Source organism: Lepisosteus oculatus, chromosome 15, assembly GCF_040954835.1.
Source record: "Lepisosteus oculatus isolate fLepOcu1 chromosome 15, fLepOcu1.hap2, whole genome shotgun sequence".
Classification (NCBI taxonomy): domain Eukaryota; kingdom Metazoa; phylum Chordata; class Actinopteri; order Semionotiformes; family Lepisosteidae; genus Lepisosteus; species Lepisosteus oculatus.
This window is the reverse complement of record NC_090710.1, coordinates 28,619,433-28,636,148: the sequence shown is the minus strand read 5'-3', so window position 1 is coordinate 28,636,148 and position 16,716 is coordinate 28,619,433. Positions and strand designations below refer to the sequence as shown.

Below are 16,716 nucleotides of genomic sequence, written 5' to 3'. Positions count from 1 at the left end.
AAATATATCATCATTCTATCGTTTATAACAATTCTGTCGTCTAACAAGCTCAGAAAAATGCAGTCCCCATCAGAAAAATAAGAACGTCACAGTCAGTGTGTGCCATTTTATACCCAGCTTCGTCGTTGAAAAAAAAAACATGGCTTCAAAAGCTGTAAAAGGTCATCATTTGTAAAAGTAACATTTATTTTAAGATTGCTGATATTGGTGGTTACATCTTTGAACAAGATGGCCATTTTCTTCTTATAAATCGATATATTTCGTAGCTTTATAGATGGGAAAGGGTGTTGGCCTTTCCTTGAATGTCAAGCTGCATTAAAAACAGGACCTACAAGCCTTATTTTCTAGTGATTATGTTTTAACTGTTTAATTCATTGTTTGAATTACAACCGTTGCTTCAGAAACATAGCGCTGACTATGCTCTTGGTGAATTTGGACATTCCTTCTTCCTAGGATTTAACTTGACTGTGTGTACCTGAAATGTATGAATTATTCTCTTTTTTTTTGGTCTTGTATACTGCGGATGCAGTAGTTTCAAAGGTTTAGGCCTTTGACTATATAATATCCAATCATATAATTCACATAACATGGATTTCGCTGCATAGCTGTATATCCCATAGGCCTGTAAATAGACAGAAAAGAGCCAGTCAACCTGTCCTGTGATGGTCAGCAGTAGAGACCAATCATTTTAATTTTAGACATTCTCCTGAAATTCCTGAACTTTTTAAAGAAACTGTTGGCCGTTGCAGTATTCTTATGTTTTACAGATGCTCAGTACTCATTTCTAACAACTTTACAGCATCAGAGATGATGGCTGAAAAGGAGGAACAAAAGTGTCAGTTTCTCAATTAAAATCTGAAGCAGATTCTATCGAAACAATAACTGTAGCACTACAGTATACGCTGATTTTTGCTGTTGTGGTACTGATTAATAGAACAATGAGTATTTTAAATGGTGACGGTTGAAAAGGTGAAAGAGAATCTGCTGTTTCCATATATCAGAAGCATTGACTGACATAGAAACTGCTTACTTTGTGTTCGTTTCCAATCAGGAATGCTTTTATGGAAGCCTTTTAAGTTTAAAACCTAGTGAAATGAAACAAGGAACCTCAGTAAGTAAATGCTTCCTCAGGCTAACTCTTTCTGAATCAAGACAGACCGTGAATGTCCGCCCAGCTCCAGAATGCAGTAAGAAAAGTTTTTTCTGTTGTTTTTCGGTTTGGTTTAAAATGGATGGCAGCTTGAGCTGGGAAAGACAGAATCCTTTAAATTGTAAATTGCAGTGAAAGTGTAAAATTAATCATTTGTAACGATACAATTGTCCTTTTTTTTTACCTTGCAGGCAAGACAGTCCAATCTATGTTAAAAGAATGAATTGTGAATCTGTTCAAAGTTTGTCACAGGAGGAAAGTGGTTCTGATTATTTCGGCACAAACCCAGTCTGCTGCAGATGCAATACAAGGAATTAATACATTATGAGATCATAGTTGTCACATTCATGTATTATCCTATTCTGTGACATTTGTCCGGATTATTTTATAGAAATCGGGACATTAAAAACATTTTAAATCTCAACCTCCTGCCTTCTAAAAATAATTCGATGGTCATCCTGTCTTTGCACTGAAACAAAAATAAAACTGAGACACCTCTCTCGAGGCGTATTTTATTAAATATTTGAATTTTTCCGTGAGCAGCAACTTGGTCATTATTTTTCTTTTGTTTAAACCATCACCGCACAGGTTACTGGAATATGTGTGTGTACTTGTGTGACTTATGTATGCAGATTTGTAAGATGGCCTTTTCACTTTACAATTCAGTCTGTGAGAGAGTTGGGGAGAGTTATTCTAGTCAAGGAACAGCAGTTATAATTCCCCAACTTGTGAACGAATCCCAAAAGATGAATCAATGATAGGGGGAAAAAAATGTTCGCTAGATCCGTGATAGATCCGAGCTTAATTGTGATTGAAACAATAGGCAACAACTTCGAAGATCAATAAAATAGAATCGAAATGTTTCATTATAGACTGTATAGTGAAACATTGTCTTGCATTATGTGTTCAGGAAATGTCTGGGTAACAAAGAGTTTTTTTATTATTTTACATTTTTAATTAAGAACTGTTAGGAGCTGGACGCGATGCTAGTTTGTTAATGAGTTCGAGTGGGTTAAACCACATCTGTAACTTATCTCAAAAGACATTGATTAATCAGCTCAGGACCAAGGCTGAGGCTAAGAGTAGCCAAAGTGCCCGTCTTAATAGCTGCTCTTGCTTCTATGTTTATGGCTAGAACTCTTCACTCGGATTGTTTCGGATTGAGCCTGTTTGTTTTCCGAGTTCCACATTTTGCAGAAAAGAACATCAGCTAGAAATGAACAGTCAATTAAAGCTCTGTGCGGAATTCCTAATTCAAAAAGTAACTAAAATATTTTTAGATCAGAAATCCATCAATTCATAGATGCAAATGTAAGATTCCTAGGGTGATTATAATCAATGCTAATTGAATTCACATGCTGTAGATAAGGGAAAGGGCGATTCTTAAACACTGAACCAGAGGGCTACCACGTGATGGAATTTTTCAGCATTGTCTAGACACTCCTTTTCAAGACCTGTAACAAAAACAATGTCTTCTCCGTAAACACTGAAGTATCCACACAGCCTGCTTGTTTATTGTGAATGGCTTAGTCTCGACAATCGTGTGACCTGGAAAATGTGTAGGATAGCCAGGCCCTGATGGGCGTGAGAAACTTTCGAGTGCACAGTTAAAGTTTCCACTTGCAGATTGTGACCCCAGACCCCAGAGGACACTAGAGTCTCTGTCCACGGTTCTCTAGAACCTGCTGTTATATGGCCTTGCTGTCCAAGAGAAACCGAGACGCCGAGCAGAACAGCAGCAAAAACAAAATGGTCCTTCAAGCCCAGATCGAAAAGAAATCAAACTCAGGTTATGTGTCTGTATTCATTCTGTGAGTTTACCAAGTTTCTTGGTTCATGCATTCGCCAGTCAGTTCTTAAGGATACTTCTCAGATGAGCACTCTATCCATTTCTTGGCTGCTGTAATCATTTTACATAACCAAGCGCCACTTCATTTAAATGTCAGCCATCAGTGGAATGGACAAAAGGGATCCGTAACAGAGTAATTTCACGTTTTCCAGTCAGCTCCTGGATTACCTGGTGTTCTTAGAGGTGTTCTGGTATTAACAACTCAGGTATGCATTGCTTTATAAAATATCGATGGCGCTGCAGAAGGCTGTTTAGGTCCCCTTAGGACAAGAAAGTTGCACACTGACATAACATTTTAGAGAAAGATTGATTTTACAAATGAATTATACTTTTTTTTTTCTGGTCCAGAAAGCAATGTTAAAAAAACGATGGTATGCACAGAAAATTCCTGAATTTTGACACCTATACTGCAATGGTTCATTAATTTGTCTTCATTATGCATTTACTGCTCAGATTTCAAGGCGCGATTTACTTTCACTGTCTGCCGATGACCCATACAATCAGAATGTTTCGATACAGTTCCCAGGGGGCTGCTGTTGACTGCTGCAGCCTAATGCATTTCCTGTACTGTTCTCCAGCTCTTCTGTCCTCTTGTGTTCCTCCGGTGTCCAGGTTGCATTTGGACCTCTGTCCTTTATCGCAACAGTATTCCATAAGACCACACACTAACGCAAGGGACAGAGGCAGACCTGTCTGCCACGCATAATCTAAAAGAAATCACCTTTTCTAAAAAACACAATACAGCTAATTGGGTTGCAGGGGGCCAGGGAATATAACCTGTGTCTGTACAGGCAAGGAAGAGATTTCCAGTTTGGAAATGTTCGGGCCTGTTCCACCTCATACTGAGTGCAAAACGTCCCAACGTTTGACATTGCATTATGGAACCAGAGAGCCAGAAAGCCACTCCATTTAGCTGTTGATGGGATTATGAGCGAGATTTTCCAAAAGCAGACATGAATTTGAAGCATTTGCTGTCCCTGTCCTCGTGGAGCTCCACTCCACTGTGCTCAGGCTTCCGAGCTGCAACTATATTGTAATTTCACCTGCTTCTCTTTTAATTTCACCAAGCTAATTACCATGCAGCATAAACACAGAGACCTACATCAGAAGACGTCCCTAGGAATCATGAATGTAAATGGTCTCTTTATTCACAAATGCAGCTGCTGAATGCATCGTATTTCAACTATTTCAGCTTAGGAAATTGTTATACATTCATCTACATCTAGATTTAGTTCCACCACAGCTGTGTTCCCTTCCCCCTTTATAATAGCTGTAAGTTATTGCCTTATAAGGAATATATATAGGCGTGTAATATATATGTATATAGGTGTGTTTTCACAACTACTGTGTCGATGAACATCCATTTCCTTCCCAAAGAAAAAAAACTAAAACTAGTAGGACCTTTCATTAAGACTGAGCCACTCAGCCTTTTCATTTTCCCCACTGTTTATCCCACGCTGCAGAGCACGCATACAGGAGCTTGTGGAATGGGCAAAAGAAATCATTTAGTGTGTCAAATGGCTATGCTTTGAAAACGTTTTTTTTTTTTTCGAGATAGACGTACATGCCAAATGACTGACAGAAGATGTTCTTTGAGAAGATATTTTTCGGTCAGCAAGGTACTGGGGACCCTGACATGACAGGTTAAGATAGCAGCCATCGGGGATCGCTTACATTCAAAAGCAGAAGACACAAGTTCTCAAATAGGCAAAAGATCTTAAATCAAATATCCTCACATCAAACAGCAGCACATTCTCATGAAGACCTAGAGGTTTAGAGTGGAATACCGCATGACAGAGGCCTTTATTACAGGTGTCATAATATTAAAAGCAGGGGAAAGCTGTAAATGCTCTAGTATTTTTAAGTGCAGAGCCAGGACAACTGAGACTGTAAGCAAGACTAGAACCATGATCAAGAGCCCCTTGAGCTGACACAGGTACTGTAAAGTGCTGTCCAGTACAGGATGCACAGCAGTCAATCTTCAAAATCTTAAAGAATTAAAATTGAACCACGGAAAGTACCTCATCAAGACTTTTTTTATTTTGGGTGTTTTTAAAAAAAAACTAATTCAGGGACATTTGAGACTTCAAGAGCAATGCAGTTATCCCTCCCAGCTGTAACTTATGTGGAGGTTCATTCTTGACGTGTTTAGAATAAAGAATGAACTGGAATTCAAAAGAACTATTATGCTCCCTCAGTATTTCATGGAGGGTTATAGTACCACAGATGATAAAATCATTGAAGAGCCTATGTCTGTTTTTGAACGGCCTTCTTAAACCATGCTCTGATCAGGAAAGGGCAGATACGTTCTGACGCGCTCCTAACATTCCCCCTAAGAAATAGGAATTTATAGAGGCCATATTTTTAAGATTGTGTACCCCAACCATACCCGCCCCTTTTTGTTTCCATCCAGTAAGCAGGAGTGATTTTGACTTCTCTAACAAATAAAAATCAGACAAGTCAATCTTGGGTAAACACCAACCAAAAGGCACAGGTGGACAATCTGCGGAAATGTGTTTAAAACCAAGTAAGGGAGACACTTGTTCACTGAAAGATTTGCGGAGGTCTGGAACAAGCTGCCCAGCCATTGCTGTTGAAGCCAGTCCCCTGGTTTCTTTCAAGAAACAGCTGGGTGAGACTCTTGGATCAATTTACTTGTGTAACTACCAAAGAACCTAAATGAGCCAAATGGCTTCATCTCATTGGTAAACTTTCTTACGTTTTTACGGACAGAAAGGGCTTCACTTCATGTGAAGATACGGTATCCTCCGCTAGTCTCTTCATGGCTGATATTGCTTCTACCAGAGAATAGCACGTTTTCTTGCAAAAGTGCACGGGCAAAAAGTCCCTTCCTGTATGAAAATGTCATCCCTAAAGGTTCTCCAGTGCTTTTCTAATTGTCATAGATAATGTACGTAAATATTGAATAATATGGACATTTGCTCCTTTTGAATGGAAATAGAACATGTTTTTTCCTTTATTAAGAGCCCTGGCTGGTGTTAGGGGCTTTGCACAAGTGACCGAATTTTTTAAAATAATTATGCATTTTTTCAGTCATTGGCCTACCATATCATAAGACTTCCTCTGTCTCCTTGGAGAGTAAATAGTGGAGAAAAGAAGACGGACTTTTGGATGATCCAAGTTTTTTTTTTTCATCCCCAAGCACATCACATCAAAATACAATACAAAAATAAATCCGACCCTACACAAAGCCCATTCAGTCCCCATCCGCATTTTAACACAGAGACACAGCACAAAATGGGGAATAAGTCATTGCTTAACCAAAAGCGTGCTTTAGAAAAAAAAATGATTGAAAACGTTTAAAAAAATCTTAGTTGTTTTTTTCAGAACGTATTCTATACCATACGTTTTCGGGAAGTGTTTATTTTTATCTGCTAAATCGACGTTTAGAGCAAACGACAGAGCGAGCTCTCGCTGTTCCATTAAGAAAAGCTGGTGCTTTTTGGTGGGGACACCAAGTCATAGAAACTATAATTTCTGAAAACAATTATAACCCACTGATTATCATTCTTTCCTCTGGCCTGCTCAGTGCTTATCAGGGTTAGGCTTCTGAGAAAGCCCAGGCAGGCGGTGAAAACCTTAGTGCATTGGAATCGAAAGACAGATTCGCGAATAACAGTGTTTTTTTAGCTGTGATGTCACTGATTTCTGTAGAAATGATGCAGTGTTTTGGTGAGAGGAGAACGGAATATGTGCATGTGCAGCATGTCGAAACGGAGCCACAGGAGAAACGCAGTGTCAGTTGGCTGCTGCCTCCTTACCAACAATGTTTTTAATTGAATGTGGGGATTCCGCAACCCGGCGTATTGTTATTTTTCCCCTTTCACAGCAGATGTGTAGGAAGTGTTTTGTGTGTGTGTGTGTTGTGCTGCCGGCACCACTAGTCTCGACGCGTTCGTGTTGGGTGAGAAACCATGGATGTTATCGATTGTGTAGTACATTTGGGGGCAAAATACAACGTGAACGTCTCTCTCAGAAGTAAGCAACCGTACTGTACATGTGTGCATTGAAAAAAAAAATGCTCTTTTAAAATCGCTCCTTGGCTATTTCTGGATTTTGTCCTTTAATATTTTGCAGCTAGTACACCGACAGCTGAAGTCAAGCGCCACAGCACAGACTCTGTTTTTTTTCTATATTGTTTAAAAGCCCCTTGCTAAAGTCCCCTACTAATGAAGCATATACTGTATGCACAGAGACCAAGACCACAGTTCAGTTATCTCTGTGTACTGTACGTCACACACGGAGGGCCAGATACTGTCGCTCTGCAGGGACTGACTTGAAGCAGGACGCGACAGAATTAAAAACTTGTCCTGAGATACAAAGAGGAGGAAAGATCTCGGCCTTAGACTTCTTTGTTGCTACATCTTAAAGAATCATAAGACAAACAGCCAAATATTTGCAAGGACTGGTGGTATATACGCAGTCTTTTAAAGTTTATATCCATATTAATGTTTTCCCTTTTTTGATTCCTAGCCCTACAGGGGAAAAGTGAGGAATATTAGAAAATGGATTGCAATGTGTCCGTTTTCTTTCTCATCATCTCCCTGCAGCCTCCTGACTCCTGTACTCGGAATATCATATTCGGGATACACCTACAACCCCGTGATAGTTCCACCTGTTTTGGGCCTTAAGGTTCTTATGTTCTTCTTTCTTTGGAAGTTCAAGAAACACAAAACGTCAGGTTGTACGCTGTCAAAACAACTTTTATGAATTATAATGTAACAGTAACATTTAGTTCTGAATTATTGAGCGCTCGTTTTTGACTTTTACAAAAATTGCTGTAAACTGTCTGTTGACTAATATATTACCCTTAAGAAGGTTTTATTAAAAAGGGCTACTGTATATATACATACTCTATATCATTGCATACAATTTATTGCGAACAAAACTTCTTTATTAAAGGCTATATATAAATATAGGTGGGTAGCTGCGTCAGCATGCGTAGGCTGCAAAGGAACCAGTATTAGGTTTATTCCGTGCTGAAAAGAGAAGAAAAACACGATGTTTCGGCTGTGGAGCCTTCTTCGGGGGTCTGACACACCTAGACATGCTGTTTTGACACACCCGAAGAAGGCTCCGCATCTGAAACGTTTTGATTTTTTTTCTTCTCTTTTCAGCATGGAATAAACCTGTACTTGTTCCTGTATATAAATGCAGTCTTCATTTTCACAGTGAATTCTCCATTAACCCCCGGCCCTCTTTGGTTCAAAATAAGTGTGTCAAGTCTAGTTAATTTCAATTAGGGAGGTTTTTTTTTTTACAGAAAAAACTGTGGTCTCAGCCCATGACAAAACATACAAAAGCTCTCTTTGACGGAGTAAAGGCAACAAGCGAATTATTTTTCCATTGTTACAGTGCTGTGTTCATAAAAAGCTGCGGTCTTTACTGAATATCACAGCTTGCGCTTCGTTAATAAGTCAGACTTCTTGAGGACTGAGGTTTTCTTAAATGTGACATTTCTATCATTTCATTAGCATAGATCTACTCCGTTGATAAACAGCGGAGTTAAACTGTGCTTTATCAGGAGGGATTTGACGACTGAAGATGGAAGATGTTCCTTTCCGTCGCACTTTGCTGCACATTGATACCTCCGAGACTGCACACTCCACGGACCACGGTCTTCAAGAAACCTGCAGATATTTAATGCGCTAGCAGGCACTAAGCCTTCTTCTTCTCCAGTAAAAATAGTTTGCCCTTTCGGTGGACCTGTTCAACGGATTGTCAAATCAGCTTGTCTAGGATCTGACAATATGTCATCGATACGAAAATGTCCAGGACTCCGGTACGTCTTCGCTTTCAAACAGGGGCCCGCAGAACAGATGGAAGACGTACAGTAACTCGTTTTATTGAAAAGCAAAAACAAGATGAAAAAGAAATGGCGGGTCATAATGGCGCATTGTAAAAGTGCTTTGCAGGGAGAGTTTGGCGCAATAAATTGGAGAAGTATTAAGAGAGATTGTGCCAGCGAAGAATAAAACCATGCGGATCGTCTCATTATTCCACAACGTACATTCAAGGCATGCTGAAACTGTTTGAAATATACCCATCGAAAATCCACTGGGGTGTCATATTTGAATGGGGTCGTTTGCTTCAATTGATTTAAGCTTTGTTCTTCAGGAAATGGTTGTTGTCCTTCATTATTTGTAATTTAAATATACCAAAAAGGCAAAAAAAAACCGCAAACAAACCAAATCTCTCCATGGTGCACTGTTACTTACAGCACCTCACTAGAGATTTTATTTCTACAGAACCCATTCCATTCTCTCTTGACCTTGTCAGCTAAATGACTGCATTGAGCTGTTGTGCACAAAAACGGTAATATATTTTAATTATATGCTCATGTTTCACATACACAAACGGTGTGAATGGCAGAATACAGCATTAATTCAAACGGTACCAACATGTTCAGTTTAAGTTTCTTGAGAAAGAACCCCCTTTTGTCGTCATGACTTTTTTTTGTGTGTGAGATAAAAGAGCTTGATAAAGAAAACTCACGTCATTTGAAATGTACAGGGAGAGGTGGACAGATGTGTGGGTTAAAGGCAAGCCTTTGAGCCTCAGATCCTCAAGGATTTATTTTTCCCTTCCTGCATTTTCCTGTTGTTTTCTCCTCTGTTCCTTATGCTTACACTGTTACTCTGTGAAACACCAAACTACCTGACATCTTCTTACACGCATATCCTTTTTAATGTACTGTGTTGTGTAACCCAGTTTTTATAGTTTAAAAATAACTATGAAAGCACCCTGTGCCAAATTCTTGTGAAAGGCGCGATATAAAAATAAAAATTTAATGGAATACAGACAAGGCAAGTTTTAACTCTAGAATGAATCACAGATTAGGCCCAACCATCAGTCCCAGGTACCGGACTCAGTACATGTGAGAGCAGTTTTCTAATTGCCAAAGGACTTCTCCTCCCAGGCAATCAAAAACTTGCAGTTGAGATTTTAAAATTGTAACTTGCTGTTGGTGAATTGCTGTTGGTCAGTTGTGGTGATTCCTGGCAATAGTAGGACCTTTCATTCCAAAGAAAAGTTACATTCAAAAGTTCTGAACAGACGTGTATTATATTAGAAACACTTTTCTTCTAAACAAATTCATCATCATTCTGACCAGATGAAAGGAATTATGTTATCTTATTTGAAAAATTATGATACTTTTCTGAGAGAATAAAGTACTAATTCTTTTTCCTTTTTGTAATATAGGGTAATAGGGAATATTTTGCTGTTTTGTGAAAAGAATTACATCATGATGTATTTCACTAAAAATGTTACTTTCGTTTCGGATTATATTAAGATTTCTGGGATACACCGTACTTCGATGTCATTGTGAGATAGAAAAAAAAAACAGTTGAAAGTCATATCTCTTATATGCTTAAAGTAAAGCATTCCTTGTCGCATTTTAGAATAAGCACAAAAACTGTGACTCCTTCCATTTTGTTGGGTGACTGATTATAAAGAGCAGGAACATATTGTGATCAGCACTATAGTCTCATCTGGATGTGTCTGGCTTAGACGTGTACAATTAAAATGGTGTGGATCATCTGGAGCAAAAACAAAATGCTCTGTAACCCTTTGCTCACTTGGGCGTTTGCTAGATGCAAACATTCATGAAATTATTACTTCTATTTGTTGTATCTGAAAGTTTTGAAAGGGAAGTGTATGAGATCACTGTGATATTTGTATAGGGACCTATGTAAAAACTCTTTAGTTTTTTTACAAAATTAAGCTAAGAATTTGCTAAGACCCTAAGAATCATCTCAGTATTCTGCTTGGTCCTTTGTTGGTGTTTTTTTTTTTTTACAGAAACATCTGCGGTCTCCCTCACCACACCATTTATAAGAAATCATTAAATTAAGCCATTTCGCAAGTCTTGAGACAACTGCTCCTGATGAAAAAGTAAAAAGGTTCTGTCTTAAAGCGTGTCCTGGCTGTGTTGCTCAGACTACGGCACAAACACTTTTTCCACAGTAATGTTTTTAATTGCCACCAAATTAAAATAGTTTATTTCAGTTTCCCCTTTAAAAGGTCATGCATTAGCTGAGAGGTTGTGGCATGGGTCTCAAGTCATCATACTGTACATGACATAATCTATCGGTTTACATAGATAAAGCAAAAATAATAAATCAAATGTCCTGATCATCTGAGATTCCCTTACATATTAGAATGAGATATTTTATACTTTAACCATAGTTCGCCTTATCTGTACCATTGGCAGTTGGCATTTTATGCCCCAATTAAGTTAAAACACCTGCCTGTTCATCAAAGGTTTACTGTAACACTGTAGTATGGCAGGATTCTTCTGAGATGAGGTCTGAAACAACTAGAAAAGCCCCTATCAACTAATAATTTTGTAATTCTTAACCACTGGATCAGTCATATTTGTACTATGGGTCTTAGTGTAACATCAATGTGTGTTTTTATTTTTGATATTCTGATAATGTTCATGTCATCTAAAAAACTGTAACTGGGATTTTACATGTTTCCGAAATGTAAGGATTCTCATTCCTTACAGCGGGGATATCCCACAGAGATCTCTCTATCTGCAGGAAGCCTTTCCGGTTGAACTGGGCTACTGAGCTCAAAACTTAATTTGGGCATTCAGATTATTGTACATAATTCCTGTCAAGTGACAAGAATGACTCATGTCCAATTCACTTTTGCCTCTATTCATATGTGAAATAGATAATTACAGCTTGTCTTGGAGACTACAGGATCAGTGCTTAAAACCCCATACTAAACATAATACACTGTAGCACTCCAATAATAACCTTAAAACAGCTGAACCTAAAGAGAAAAATGTCTGCACAGGGGATATCAGCCTTTCCTTAAGACTGTGAGGGAAGCCCTATTGTTTTATTTGGTATCGAACAGGGACATTGGCAAACGAACAAGTTTTGACCTTGCTTTCTCGTGACCTGCACAATCTTTCGTTATCCATCTCCCTTGGAAGATTCGGTTTGAAATCTTCCCCGAGTGGAATCACATTTTTATCCACTCCACAGCTATCTCCTGTTAAGAGAGATCAAGTGTCTTGGCCGATGTGTTGTTTATTTGCTGCTTTTAAAATACTTTGCATAAAACAGGGACAGTGTTCCAAACCGTCTTGTACTGGTAGGACTCACTGTTCAAATCACTGGCCCGAATCTGCTGTAGCTACAGTACACACTGATCGTAAACAGACAAATAACTGTGTGCAGTGTAATTATTATTATTTTTACAGCTGTAATAAGTTGATATGAGCAAGGTTTTCAACAGTATTCACTCACAATTCAAGCCTTACTTTGGTAGACAAATTCAATGTGCCTTCATGGGTCTCCACACTGCTTTTCAGCTCGCTAACACTGGGTCTTATTGAATGTCGTTGGCTAGATGTATCATTTTGCAAAGTTAAAACAAACCGGGATATTCTGGTTAATTTATCAATAAAAAACAAAATTGATCAAACCTTCTTCTATCACAGTATATAAGTACCTCATATGTCTGTTAAACTTTCAGTTATTATCGTAATTAAAATAATCAATTCATATATGGAAGTCAAAATGAGATGAAAGTGGCATTAGGCATAAAAGTAATATATGACAGTGATAGCAATATCAGTTAATTAGTTAAGCAATTCAAACAATTTGGATCAATCGAAGAGTAACCATTACTTAAACAACAAAATAAAAACTGAAACATATTTTTTAATTAATACAGAAATCAATATGAAACAATATCTTCAAACCCAGTGACTGAATCTCAGCGCCGTGCAGTAGAAGTTGGTTTATTCGGAGCGAATCTCTAAATATCACTTTTGTAGAGAACTGGATGCAAATCCGATAGTGCTGGAATACTACTGGTGAGTGATTTCACCTCCTCATGCCCTGTGGCAGACCCAGTGAGCACTTCTAACTGATAGAGTCAGACTCTGGAGGATGTCTGCGCTGTGAGCTCCATTCCTATCGAGCACATTAAAGAGGGTCTCACTGCCAGATTCATCCACATATCTGTGTGGAGATGGTTCAGCATCGCACCACTGCACTGGCAGAACACCTGTGCAGAAGACTCGCAGTGAAGCACAATATAGACCGCCGCTTGGCTGCAGCAGTGATGGAGCAGAGATACTGTACAGTAAACGTCCGCGTGGCTGTGACTGGCACAAGGAATGAGAAATGTAAAGTCTACTACTCAGACTTTACATTTCTGAGTAGTAGAGCAGAGCACAAAGGGCTCATTTTGAATCAGCCTGTGGCCTTGTCGACCCTCCTGCTTGTTCAGAGCTGCTAGCGTGCACGAGGCAGCACTTCTCAGCATGTTGACAACAGGAAGGAAAACGCCAGCTGGACCAGTCGGGAGATGTGTTTGAATAGTGTGCTCCCACATCCATTTCAGTGTTGACCACTGGCTCCCACTACTGGTGACCCACAATCCTGCTGGTTTTTGTTCCTCAGTTACACAATCAAACCCTTCGCTGATTTAATAAGAAGATGAATCTGAACTGTTTTAAACAGTGCTCTTAAACACCATGGAGCTGTAACTGTTGTATTTTGTAAGTGAAATAAGAAATTAAATCCCAAACTTGTGACTAGAAACCAAAATGCAAATATTCCAATGAGGCAATTTCTTCGATCCAGTGAGGCTGCAGTGATCTGATGGAGGTGGGCTGGAGTGAAAACTGGCAGGTGTGTGGGGCACCAGGACCAGGACTGGGAACCACTCCTGTAGACCAATAACTGGGCGGTAGCTTCATTTCATTAAGGTCCACATTAACAAACAGCCGTTTTGTCAGTCTTTTATGCAGCACGGCAGTTTTGGAAGGAGTGCTGACATTCTGGAATGCTCATGAAGGTGCAGTGGTGTGTGAATGGACACATTAACATATAAAAAGATGAAATGGTCAGTCTGCTTGAATTTTTATAGGCGTCTTTGATCAGAAAGAAATGTCTAGGGTTGATGGCGGCCGACGGGCAGATTGATTTAATCCTTTCTGCTGTGGGTTCTTAGAGCTTCTGTTCCTGGAAAAGAGGATCAAAGCTGATCCAAACAGAAAGTGGTCCACATCAGGCTCTACACCTGGCTGCTGAGGTCTGGAGAGAGGTTCTTACTGGGCCTTGAAATCCTATCGGTCATGCTGCTTGTCGGGGAAACTCCAAAAAATACAACCAAAAAAAAGGAAGAAACAGATGTCATGGAAATGGAACTTGAATTTCTACTTTCATTATTATATACCTAAAAGTGTTTTATTTGTTTCTCACAAAAACAGGATTTTTCAGAAAAAAATGTTACCAAACAGGTTGAGATGTTGGTACTACAGCATTGCATCCAGTAGTAATTAATAATGTTCTGGAAATCCAGGAAATTGTCATGAGCACGTTTAATTAAATCATTGTCACAAATAACTTTTTTTTTTCTACAAAAAAGATAATGTTATGTGTAATGTCTAGAAAATAAAACTCAGGTCTGGTAGATTAAAAAAACAGATTTATACATTGAAAAAAGCAGCAGCCTAGTCCAGATGGATTCCTATGCCAATTAATTTACTTAAAGGTTTTTATTTCTTTCATTTCTTTATTTCCTTCTAAAATATGAGCTTCTAGATTAGTAAAAATGAAATACATAGATGTGTGTTGGGAGGGGGGGGGGAGGAGTAAAGGACAGGAAAACAGAAATTAGGAGACAGTTAACGAGAAACATAGGCAGACATGAAAAACCACAGTACAAACCATAGGAAAGCCCTGTAAATAAAAGTAAAAACTTCACACAGCAATAATGCTATAGTTCAAATGGAAATATACTGCACAATTTTGTGCAATATTGCTCATAAAGGGCAATCAGATATATGTAGCAGTTCATTGTGTAAAACTGAGACTTAAGAACTCTTAAAAAAATCTTGATGACGTATTCTGTATACTGATAAACAGGCATGAAAATTATCTGGATATTAGACAGCAACTAATGAATTGCAGAGAAGATCTCACCTCTGCGTATGTTCTTTTCCACTAAACTAGACAAACACACATGCAGTAATTTTTCAGGATTCACTTTGGGGAACTCTGTTTTATAGGTTTTGGTTAATTTTCTTGCTAACAAGAGAATCTCAGATGTCTGGATTGGACTAAACTGTTTGCTTAGAAGGTCAGCGTATATATTAATAAATGAAACAAGCTGTCACTGAATGTGACCTCTCTTTGCGATGGCTTTATGAGAAGCATCTGCATTCAAAAACACATTAAAAATAAAATGTGTAGGACACCTGAGATAAATTTGTGTCACACCTGCAAAGCTCTATATGTGTTTACGTCATTTCTTGTGAAGCAAACATGAGGAGCATCAGCCTGTGTGCAGATGTTTTTAAGAGTAACAGAAATACTGTTAGAAAATTGTTTATGAAGATTTTCTTTATCAGGGGTCTGTTGAAACTCCCTTGAAGAGCCTAGTGGCTTCTGATTTATGTTCTACTTGAGCTCTCCCTTACATAGTTGGTCTAATTATTTACTTTACTGTGTTAATTAAATGTCATAAATGTAGTAACTTATTTTAGCTTGTTTTGCTGTTGATTACAACTTTTACTATTTTTTTCACTCTGAAAAGTGCTTTGAAAAGCCATATTTAAAGGTACTGTATTCTTATTATTATTTAATTGCCAGCATCACAGCATCTAACACATTGCATATTATAATAAAGCAAAAACCACCTCTGAATTCAATGTATTATTATGAGATTCTCAGTTTTGGTCTTGTACCACCTCATTCCAGTAATCGTCTTCTGATCAGTCTCAAAATGTGATGTATTTTTAAACAAGTTTTCACAACAAGAAATTCAAAAACAAAGCTCGGCTCTTTCCACTTTAGTACTGGTCAAATGTATGTTAGATCGGGCCCGCAAAAATAGAAAAAATGTTGTGCACTTTATTAAAATCCTAAAGAAAATCACATTTTGGCTGAACCCACTCAGCTCTACAATGGGTCTGTACAAAACTGTAGCAACAGCGAATGATTGGCCTGGGCTGCTGTGTCTACAGGTTTTGACTGCAGCTTAACATTAATGAGCATTATCAGTTTATAACTAGCTTATGTGATTCACTATTACAGCTTCTGCAAGCTGTTCAGGTTTCATTGCTTTTTATTGACATACTGTACCAGCCTACCACACCAGGAATGGGCATCCTGCATACAGTACGTCCCTTCTCTAAGGTATCATTTTCTGTTGTTACCAGTGAAGGGGGGAGGGGATATCCCCAAGCTCACTGTTCATGGGGGCTCACCTATTTTCTACCAAACCACAACTGCAGCACTAGGGGGCAAAGAGGTCAGAGATACGTTACAAAAGAACATAAACCCAAAGGCACTTTAAAGGGCTAAAACACAGATTTTTTGCAGGTGGGTGGCTCTGTGGCTCAGGATTTGTGCCTGTGGCTTGAAGGTTGCTGGTTCATAACCCGCAGCTGGCAGAGGAATCCCACTCTGTTGGGCCCCTGAGCAAGGCCCTTCACCCCAACTGCTCCAGGGGCGCCGTATAAATGGCTGACCCTGCGCTCTGACCCCCAGCTTCTCTCCCTGTCTGTGTGTCTCATGGAGAGCAATTGGGGTATGTGAAAAGACAAATTCCTAATACAAGAAATTGTATATGGCCACTAAAGTGATCTTATCTTATGTGTCTTTCACATCCCCCTTCCTTCCCCAACACCACTGACAAACGCCAGACTGAGACATCTGAG

General features: G+C 38.8%; 1 protein-coding gene across 1 annotated transcript in view; it reads left to right on the top strand.

Annotated features, from left to right (window-relative positions):
• cd247 (CD247 molecule) overlaps window positions 1-16,716 on the top strand; it is a 34,481-nt gene that overhangs the window by 314 nt on the left and 17,451 nt on the right. The gene's annotated exons all lie outside the window — the stretch shown is intronic.